Genomic DNA, 10,863 nt, shown 5'->3' on the forward strand with positions numbered 1-10,863 from the left:
TGGACTTTTGGGGAAAGTAAAAAGTACATGCATCGCTGGAGTTTCTTGAGAAGGTTAAGAGGGTATTGTAGTAATTAACACTTTATGTCGTGGTGAATGTATGTGTACCTTCGAGTGCACCTATCAATACTCAATTTAATATTTGGTTTGATGAATTTTATTTTAAATTATAATATATCTGATATTAAATTATATAACCCAATATATCAATTCTTTTTACTACTTGATGAAGTCGACTTGATGAATAAAAAATTGCTGCATGACACATTAAAATACTCAACAATACATATGTATATGTGATATTGACGGTACCTTGTATAACTAACTACGTTATAGAGTAATTAGCAGTAAAATCTTATAATCTTTATATTTTGTTATACTTAAATACTAAATCTTTATTTTTTATGGTGAAATCTCACAAACTATCATTTTGTTAGCAAATTTATAATCTTGTTCGTTTTTCTTAATTACTATCAACGCATTGCCACCTCGCCATCTAAATTAATATCACATCATATATTTTTTAATTATTGTAAATTAAAAAATAAAGATATTTAAATTAATTTAAAGTAAAAAAAATCATTTTTATTTTAAAAAATATTTTTCTTTTCTTCTTCTTTCTTTCCTTTCCCTTTTTCTTATTTTTCTTCCAGCTTCTGTCGAAAGGAGCTTTACACGATGGTCAGAGCTTCACACAATGGTCGAAGCTTCACAATATGGTGGAGCTTTGCACAATGTTGGGTAGATGTGATGGAGTTCGCAGGTGGCACTAACACTAGGTAGATCAATAGTGCTAGGTTGTATTTAAGCGAAACAGATCAACGACCATCTCTCAACCTCCCTTTATTTATCTTCATCAATCAGTCTCATTCTTCCTCTGTGTTGTTATCATCTTTTGTGATATGGATTTGCAAGAATTTTTCTTCATTTTTTTTATCTGGGCTTGCAATGAATCTGGGGTTGAGAGGAGGAAAGGGAAAGTGTTTATGAACTGTGATTGAGAGCTTTCTCATAAATCTAGAATTTTTGTGTTGAAATATGGGTTTCATGTGCCTGTGTTTTCATGGGTTTGTAGGTGTTGAAATATGGGATTTTGGTGTTGAAATCTGGGTTTTTGGTACTAGACAGAGTCAAAGCTTGATGGTGGCGAACGGAGGGACGACCTCGTGGATGGTGGCTGACAAATTGACGGCAGCAAGATGACACTACTACAAAAACACATTTTGAGGACTCACCTAGCGAGCCATAAAAACAACTCATGATGTGAGCTCTTACAACTATGTGTGTCCTAAAAGTATGAATTTTTTTTAACAAACACCTCGTGAATTTTTTAGCACATCCATTGCGAGTCCTTAAAGAATTTTTTTTTTTGACATGTAGTGCAAGCCCTAAAAACTTATGTGTGTCCTAAAAATTTGAATTTTAAAAAATCATAAATTCCCTTCAATCCCTCAAATCACTCAATAATATAAAAATAAACACAAAAATCACTCAAATCACTGTCTCTCTCTCCTCGGTTCTTTCTCTCTCCCGAAGCTCCCTCTCTCTCTCCCTCTCTCTAGCTCGTCTCTGCCAAGGCTAGACGGCCGCCTTGTCGTCGCTGCCCATCGCCACGCGCCGCCCCACTCGACGCGCCTCCCCCCGAAACCCCCAACCATCGGAGCTCAGCCCCTCACGCGCGGCGTAAGGCCCTCAAAGGGCTTGTCGAAGTTTCTGCCATTTTGAGTTTTCCCAAACTTTCCGCCCACCTTGAGCCACCACCGCCACTATATTCCTTGCATCTTGGGCTTCAAAACCCACTAAAGAATCAAACCCAATGGCCACCGTGGAGTGGTGGCGCCGCCACTTGCGAATCCTAAAAAATCTTAGTTTTTAAGACTCTCAAATAGATGACTCGCGCCCCCGCGAGTCTTAAAAACTTTTTTAGAGCTTGCTAAAAAGCTTTTTTATAGTAGTGTGGTCTTCCTGTCTGATTGTTCATATGGAGATTGAACACAGAGGAGAAAAAGAACATGGGTAGAGTTTGGTGTGTTCATAAAGCTTGATTTGCAAAATTTAAGAGTTTATTTGGCAAATACTTTTCATCTAAGATTTGATTTGAATTTTGGGTTTTTGTTTATTGCTAAGGTGAGATTTTCAAAATTTTGGGTGTTAATTTTATTGTTCAACTCATGTTTTAGGCTTTTTGAATTTTGGTGTTTATCTCAAATTTTAGTTAGGAGAAGAAAAAGAGTTTAATGTTATTTTTTTATTTGAAATTAAAATGGTTTTTTATTTTTAACTAATTTGAATCATCTTTATTTATTTTTTTATTTAAACTAATTAATGAATTATGACGTGATATGAATTTTAGATGGTCTCGTGGTTCTATGCTAGCATATAACAACATGCAACTAACGAGATTGTAAATTTGCTGACAGGATTGTAGTTTGGGAGGTTTCACCATCATAAATAAAAATTGGGGATTTAAGTGTAATAAAAAGTAAAAATTAGGGGATTTTGCCATATCATTACTCAATTTAATATTAAGTTCTGCATATTTGATTTAAAATTAGAATATACAGTACTCGATATTAAATTACTTTAATCATGGTATGCCGCATCAAGTAATGTTGGATAGCTTTGGTATCCAATAGCAATTCTCTTTACTATTCCATGATTTCATAAAGAGGACAAATGGAGAATAGAAAGTTGCTACATGACACCTTAAAATACCTAACATGCATATGTCTATATGACTATATGAGTATGTGTTATTGATGGTTATTAAATCCAACCAAATATAAGGTGTATTCTTTTCATGTAATGGTAGACACTTTAATCTACCTTATAACATTAATCCCAGAGAATTTGTCTATATTGGCATCATGAAGAATTACCAATCGCTATGAGATCATCGTAGCCGTTAAACTATCCCTGACTGTCTTCTCTGGTAGCAGAAAACAGAAAAGAAAAGAAAAAAAAATTGATAGGAGGATGGCATGGCTAGTTGGATACTGAAAAGATGGTCTGGGCCCAGTCTTGGCTGTTTGTGAATGAAAATACTTAAAAAGATATTCGAAAGGCAAAGAGGTGTGGACAAATTGTCCAAACAAAAGAGGAAGAGAATTGCGTTTGTTTGGTGATAGGTTGTGACTGTGCCCCGTCTAGGACAAAATCCAGTTTTGTATAAACTTAATTTTCGAGATTTTGCCACATTTTTCTTTCATGGCCCAGTGATACTTTTGGGTACACCTCTTCACTTCAACCTTTTCCAACTTTTGTATAACTTGTTCTGCTAACCCATTTTCTTCTTTCTTTCCAATTTGACCATCTCACTCAATAATTCTCAGCTTATTAAACACAATTAATTAATTAATAACCAATTATTCATAAAATTTCCATGACCAAGTAAAAACGCAGGCATATATATTGGCACCAGAAAACTAAATAATTAGCTCCTACTTAAGTTCTATTATAATAACGAGTCACACTAAAAGTCTTAATTCTTGTAAAGACACATAATTGGCATAGTAATATGAAGTTAACAAGGTAATAAAAGCTTGGCCTTTTTTCTAAGAATAGGTAGGGTTTTTTTTTTATTTGTAATTTTGGGAATATATATGTGTTAAAAAAAAAAGATATATGTGAGTTAAATTCGATCGACCACACCTGAAAATGATATTGTCCGGTCCCAAAAACCACAGTTCTTCGCACATGCTCTTCTATATAAATGGCACTACAAACCGTCTGCAGCAGAAAAGGCTACACTTACTAAATCTAACCGATATCAACCGTGTGTCTTGTTTTTTTTAATATATAAATTAATAAATGAATAAAAACATATATCATCATTATCTAGAAAGTTCAATACATTTCTCTCTCTCCCTCTCATGAATAGTCAATAATAAACGAGGGAGAGGGTCCTCTCTATGTTTTCCTTTTCCTATAACACTCATTTTCATGGACAGAAGACAACGATTGATGAATATATATATATATATATATGTATCTGTATATATTCTTTCTGATAATGAATATCAACACAGTCGACGGACCAAAATAACTTATTTTGCTTAATTAATATTACGTTTGATCTATAAATCATAGCATTTTTTATTTTTCTCTCAAAAATGCATTCATTTAGGAATATTTTAAGTGGGTAGAGACAGTTTTGACAACATGGGATTCTTTTATCGTCTAGGATCAAATCAATGATATATAATAATTATAAGTAATTTATAATGACCACTGCTATCTCATTCATGCATGTATGGTCTGGTTTGTGTTATTGTGTATGGAAATTAACGAATACACCAAGCGTACGTGGGTGGCTGTATTTATATTCTGGTTATTTATATATTTTTTTTTTGGTAATATTATAATTATTTGAAGACATTGATGTGAATAAAAAAGGAAAAAAAAAGTAATGTCTGTCTGAGAATTTTGTTGCTATGCTTTTGTTGCTGTTAAGAGATATTAGAGGCATTTCTTATTTCTTAGATAACGACAATAATCTCTGTCTCCCTTATATAGTCTCCTAAATTGTGTTACTTTTGTAGCTCAAAATATATATGATAGTGATCTTACGGGGCCCGAGGGTAGTCATATATTTGTAGGTTACGAAACTATATATATATATATATATATATATATATATAACCTCTCTTAATTTCTTCCTTCGTGGTGGTTATGATTTCTTAGTAAAAAATAAAACTGAGAAAACAAACAAAGAAACAAAGTTTACAGCTTAGTATAATATTTTGTTCGATCGAATATTGTGATCACGGGCTTCGACCATACAATCGAAAGATCTTGATAGTAATATATGCATGATTTTAATTTGATCCAAATAATAGTTAGTATCGAATTATAGTACTAGCTTACTAGGTTCTCACGTCATATTTACACCAAAATTATATAGATTTCTAAATCCATATAAATACTTGTCATTCATTATACAAATTATTTTTATCTAACAATTAAAACATGAGTGTGTTTGAAGATATATCTATATATATGTTATCCCAAAACATATACACACCGTAGGAGGAAGACCATGTATACAAACATATGTACACAGTAAATGTTTCTAGTGCTTTAGAAATAGTATATCATCTATCTATAGATATACAAACATATACACTGTAGTTGTCATTATTATTTTCCATATATGTCTCATTGAAACCTTGTGGGGATCAGGAATACTTGGTCTGAATCGTTTCCAAATTGTTCAACATTATTATTAATTAATAACTCGATCTGACGTTAATCATAAAATAAATATCTGTTTTAGATAAATATTAAAAAAATGGTATGTGATTTGTCCTTATATATATAGCAGAGACAAGTACGGGGTAGTCCTGTTAATCTTTATTTTTTAAAACAAGTTATTTTATTTTAACATCGCTTTCATCAGCTTGGTCATATAGACTACTAGCATAGTCTTGTTTCAATAATATTTTTCTATATTTGCATCTCTACATCTTTGCTGTAGTATTTACTTTATTCTTCCTTATTTTATTAATAATAATAATAATAATTTTTCATATCATATCATACTGAACCTTTCACGTGATTATAAGCCACATTTATATATTGGAAAAAAATTTGGTGGGGGCTTGGCCTTTGCCTCTTCCAGTAGCGGAGTTTATGTATTTATTACGTGAAGAAATTATGTGTTTATGTATTTTTTAGGTGAATAAATTATAATTTAATTTTTTTATACGACAGTGTATATTATAGTTACAGTAGACATCTCAAAAAATTTCAAAAGAATTTAAATAATTTATGATGTTAAAAAAAATTTCAAATAATTTATTTTACGTGTTTTCGGTATGGATAGATTATAATTTAAATTTTTTTATATGATGGTATACAATGTAATTATTTAGAATTCCAGCAAATTTTTTGAAAATTTTAAATAATTTACAGTGCAGAAAATAAGAAATAAGTTGTTTTGATGCTCGTTTTATACGAGCACAAAATACGTTATTTTAAAGCTTCTTTTCGGTATCGTAAATTATTAATAAATTTTTAAAAACTAGTAGAATGTCCTAAATAATTATAATGCACACCATCAAATAAAAAGAATTAGATTATAATATTTTCATATTGGTCGTCCCCTGTATATGGTGATGGCAAAAGTTATTTCCCCACTGTAGTCGTCCCCATTATAATCATCCCCTATATATATTTTTTGATGCTCGAACCCGAGGTGAGGGCAAAAGACATGCCCATTATAATGGTCCTCTCTATATATATTTTTAAAGAACACACATTTATATTTGACCCTATCTTTTGGAGAGATACTGTGTGATTTAAATTCCCTTGTACGTGCAAGTTCAATTCACGTGCATGCTTTTCTTGTATTAATATAGATAGTGATATGATCGACTACATTAATGGCTTATACGTACAATCTCTCTTGAAATATTATCCTTTCCAATTCAAATTTTTTATTTTCTTTTGTTCGGCCATATAAATTTGTTGATTATACAATTCTTTTTGCCATAAAAGAATATTTTTATGACTATGTCATATCATATAAATTTGAACAGTAGTAGGTAATTATTGAAACTGACTTCATGCATATGCGTGACCTGTCTGCTATAAGATTTACATTATTCTATATATATACCATATGATAAAAGTATTGACAGAAAGTGATGAACAATGTTTGCAGCCTTTAACCCCTAAAGGCTTACTAATTGAAAAAGGACCCAGAACACAGTTTTTTTTAACCTTTACAGGGGTTACCTATATATATTTGCTTTGCATGGTCTAATGAAAGAGTGCATTTATTATTCTTCCCCAAAATACAAAACCCAAAATACAAAAAAAGTGATGTTATTTGACATCTTAAGAGTCTCAACACCAAAGTGTTGATACCAAAGTGTTGATGATGTTGGCGGTCAAGGATGTGAACCCCACCAAGGCTCCTGGTGTGGATGGTTTACATGCCTTGTTTTATCAAAGGTATTGGGCAATTCTTGAAGATGAGGTTATTAGCACTTGTCTAAAAATTTTGAACACGAGCAGTGATCTTAGCTGCCTCAACGAGACTTTGATTGTGCTCATACCCAAGGTAAATAAGCCAAAAAGAGTTGAAGAGTTCCGCCCTATAAGCTTGTGCAATGTGATCTATAAAATTATCTCTAAGAGTTTGACAAATAGACTACGAAGTACTTTGGGTACTACTATTTCTGAGGTCCAAAGTGCTTTTGTTAAAGGGAGAATTATTCATGATAATGCCATCCTGGGTTTTGAGAGTCTTCACTGCATGAGGAAGAACATATTTCAGAACGAAACTAAGTTGGCTCTAAAGTTGGACATGGTGAAAGTATACGATACGGTGGAATAGAGATTCATAGAACATATCATCCTCCGTCTTGGCTATGATGAAAGATGGGTGAAGAAAATCATGGATTGTGTTACCTCCGTTAGTTTTGCTTTCCTTATTAATGGAGAAGTTAAGGGCAACATTCTTCCTTAGAGGGGCCTTAGACAAAGGGATCCATTGTCCCCTTTCCTTTTCCTTTTTTGTGTGAATGTCTTCTCTAGGCTCATTGAGAAGGCAGAAGTGGATGGGAAGATGAGTAGGGTTAAATTTGGGGTTGTCAAAGTATCCTTGTCCAACCTCTTTTTCCACGATGAGAGCCTCATTTTTATGGAAGCTAGGGAGGAGGAGTGTACATGCTTCAAGGAAATTATGGAGAAATATACTAAAGCTTCTAGGCAGCTGGTTAACTTTGAAAAATAAAAGATGTGCTTTGGGAAACTAGTTAAAGAACATGACAAAGGGAGTTTAGCTAATATCATGAATTCAAAGTGGTGGATAACTATGGGAAGTATTTGGGCCTCCCCTCTTTTGTTGGGAGGAGAAATAAAGACATTTTTGTTGCCATTAAAAATAGAGTGTGGAACAAGCTCATGGGGGTGGAAAAACCCTCTCTTCTCTGGAGCGGGTAAGGAAGTGGTGATTAAGGCCATAATCCAAGTTATTCCTAGTTATAACATGAGTTGTTTTCGAATTTCTAAGAGTCTTATTAAATGCTTACATGGAATGACAACAATGTTTTGGTGGGGGTCTAATGGGGAAAGAAGGAGGATTCACTAGGGAAAGTGGGTTGAGCTTTCTAAGCCTAAGGAAAGGGAATGATTTAGATTTAGGAATTTGGAGCTCTTTAATCAAGCGCTTCTCGCTAAACACATTTGGAGGTGCAGTAGAAGATCAAATGAGTTGTGTAGTAGGATCTTAAAAGCTTGTTACTTCCCAAATTGCAATGTTCTAGAAGCTAAGGGGGTTCCATGGCGTCTTTTGTTTGGCGAGGCTTATTATGGGGTAGGGAGATCATATTGAAGGGCTTTAGGTGGAGGATTGGGGACGGAAACAACGTAAGATTGTTGAAGGATCCATGGTTGCCTAGACCATCAAGCTTCAAAATCTTCTACAAGTCGTGGCTTCCCCAAAACTTGTTTGTCATTGACTTAAAAAGGGAAGATGGATGTAGGGATGAGAGTTTCATCAATTGGCACTTTAATGAAAGTGATGCAAACTTGATTCTCAAACTACCTAGTGAGGATTGGAAAATAGAGGATAATATTACGTGGCACTATTCTAAAGATGGGGAATACAGTGTCAGCACTACTACAAAAAAAGTTTTTTAGGACTCGCGGGGCGCGAGTCCTCTATTTGAGTGCCTTAAAAAACTGGAGTTTTTTAGGACTCGCGTTGCGAGTCCTGAAAAGTTTTATTTTTTATTTTAAAAAAATTAATTTGTGGGTTTTGAATCCGCCGGCGGGGCTCCAGCGACGGTGGTGGTGGTGATTTAGCTAGTGGTGGCTGGAATATGCTCGGAAAGTTTGGGAGAAACCCATGAACGACCGAACTTCAAGTGCCTCGTTGAGGGCCTTAGGCCACGCGTGAGGTCGCCATCTACGGGGGTCGGGGGTTTTGGGGGACGGCGCTTCCATTGGTCCGGCGCGTGGCGGTGGCTGGAGGTGGGACGGAGGCGTTCGGCGGTGGCACTTCGGGAGAGAGAGAAGAGACTTTGGGAGAGAGAGAGAGAGGGAACCGAGGAGAGAGAGGGAAATATGGGCTGTGTGTTTTTTTGTTTTTGTTTTAATATATAATAATAAAACTTTTGTTAAAAAATTGGAGGCAATTCGAAATTTTTTAAAATTCAAAATTTTATGATACACATAAGTTTTTAGAACTCGCGGAGAATATTTTTAGGACTCGCATGCGAGTCCTAAAAATCTCCAGTTTTTTAAAATTCAAAATTTTATGATACACATAAGTTTTTAGAACTCGCGGAGAATATTTTTAGGACTCGCATGCGAGTCCTAAAAATCTCCAGTTTTTTAAAATTCAAAATTTTATGATACACATAAATTTTTAGGACTCGCAATGTGAGTCCTAAAAAGTCCAGGAGGTGTTTGTTTAAAAAAAAACTCAAACTTTTAGGACACACATAGTTTTTAGGACTCGCTCCGCGAGTCCTAAAACAAATTCCTTAAGGACTCGCAACACGAGTCCTAAAAGGTCCAGGAGACTTTTTTAGGACTCGCATTTATGTGAGTGTCCTAAAAATGTGTCCTAAAAAGGTATTTTTGTAGTAGTGCAGGAGTGGATACAAAATTTCCATGGGAATAAATGAAACTGATGAGGCCTTAGATATGAATCAAACCGAGTCTTGGTGGAACCACCTTTGGAAATTGAGAGTTCCTTCAAAAATCACACTTTTTTTGGAAGGTCTGCCTACTAATCGTGTGTTTTTTTGCAGGGGAGTTGATACTAACCAAGCTTGTTTCTGGTATGAAGGTGGACACATAGAAGACATCGAGCATGCATTGTAGCGATGTCAGAGGAAATTGGAAAACTGTCTCCACCAGGAACTGATACAGTCTTTGATGAACATGTCAAAGATATGCACAAACGAGGAGTTCGAGTTGTTCACTGTCCTAACTTGGCAGATTTGGTATTTGCGAAACAGAGAGGCTCATGGTGTACGCCCACCTGCTGCTATTGACCTTGTGAGCTGGAGTGCCAAGTATCTATCTGACTTTCAGGAAATTAACAGAGGCAAAAGTCACAACAAAGCCCAACAAAAGGTTAGATGGAAACCACCTAATATTGATTGTGTGAAAATGAATGTTGATGCAAGTTTAAGTGAGAAAGAGGGCAGCTATGGCATAGGCCCTATTTTGTGCAACAATGTTGGTAATGTGATCATGGCCTCAAATAAATTCTTCAATAAGCCAATTGGCATTATCACCGCGGAGCTAACTTCCATTTGAGATGGAATTCTTGCTGCTTTCAGTGCTGGTTATCATCAATTTAACATTGAGTCTGATTGCTTAGCAACAGTGAACTTATTAAATAAAGAAGCTGTTGGAACCCATGATTGTGATGGTATTATTCTTAGTATTAAACATATTATTTCTTACTCAAACTGTATCAATATTCAGGTTGTTTCTAGGCAGGCAAATATGGTATTTCATCTATTAGCCAGAAATGCTCTGTCTTGTAAAGCTAGTGCTTCTTGGAATGGGGTTGTACCTCTTGTTACTAGTCATGTTGTTCAGGATGACTTGCCTATTCCTTTGTAATGTTTGAGTATTGTTTGAAAGTATTTCAATTTAAAAAAAAAGTCTCAACACCATATGATGTAACAAAAGTTGATTGACACAATTTAAGATCTAGTCCTACATATTAAAATTTAAAACTAAAATAAATGAACTCAATATTAACACTACAAAAAAATAGTTTTGCTAGCACGTTTTAATGCCGGCAAAAGTCATGATTTGCGCCGGCAAAAATTGTTTGGCTTTTGCCGAAGCATTTTTGAACCGTCAAAGGCTATTGCCAAAGTTTCCTTG

This window comes from Humulus lupulus, chromosome 7 (genome assembly GCF_963169125.1).
Source record: "Humulus lupulus chromosome 7, drHumLupu1.1, whole genome shotgun sequence".
NCBI lineage: Eukaryota > Viridiplantae > Streptophyta > Magnoliopsida > Rosales > Cannabaceae > Humulus > Humulus lupulus.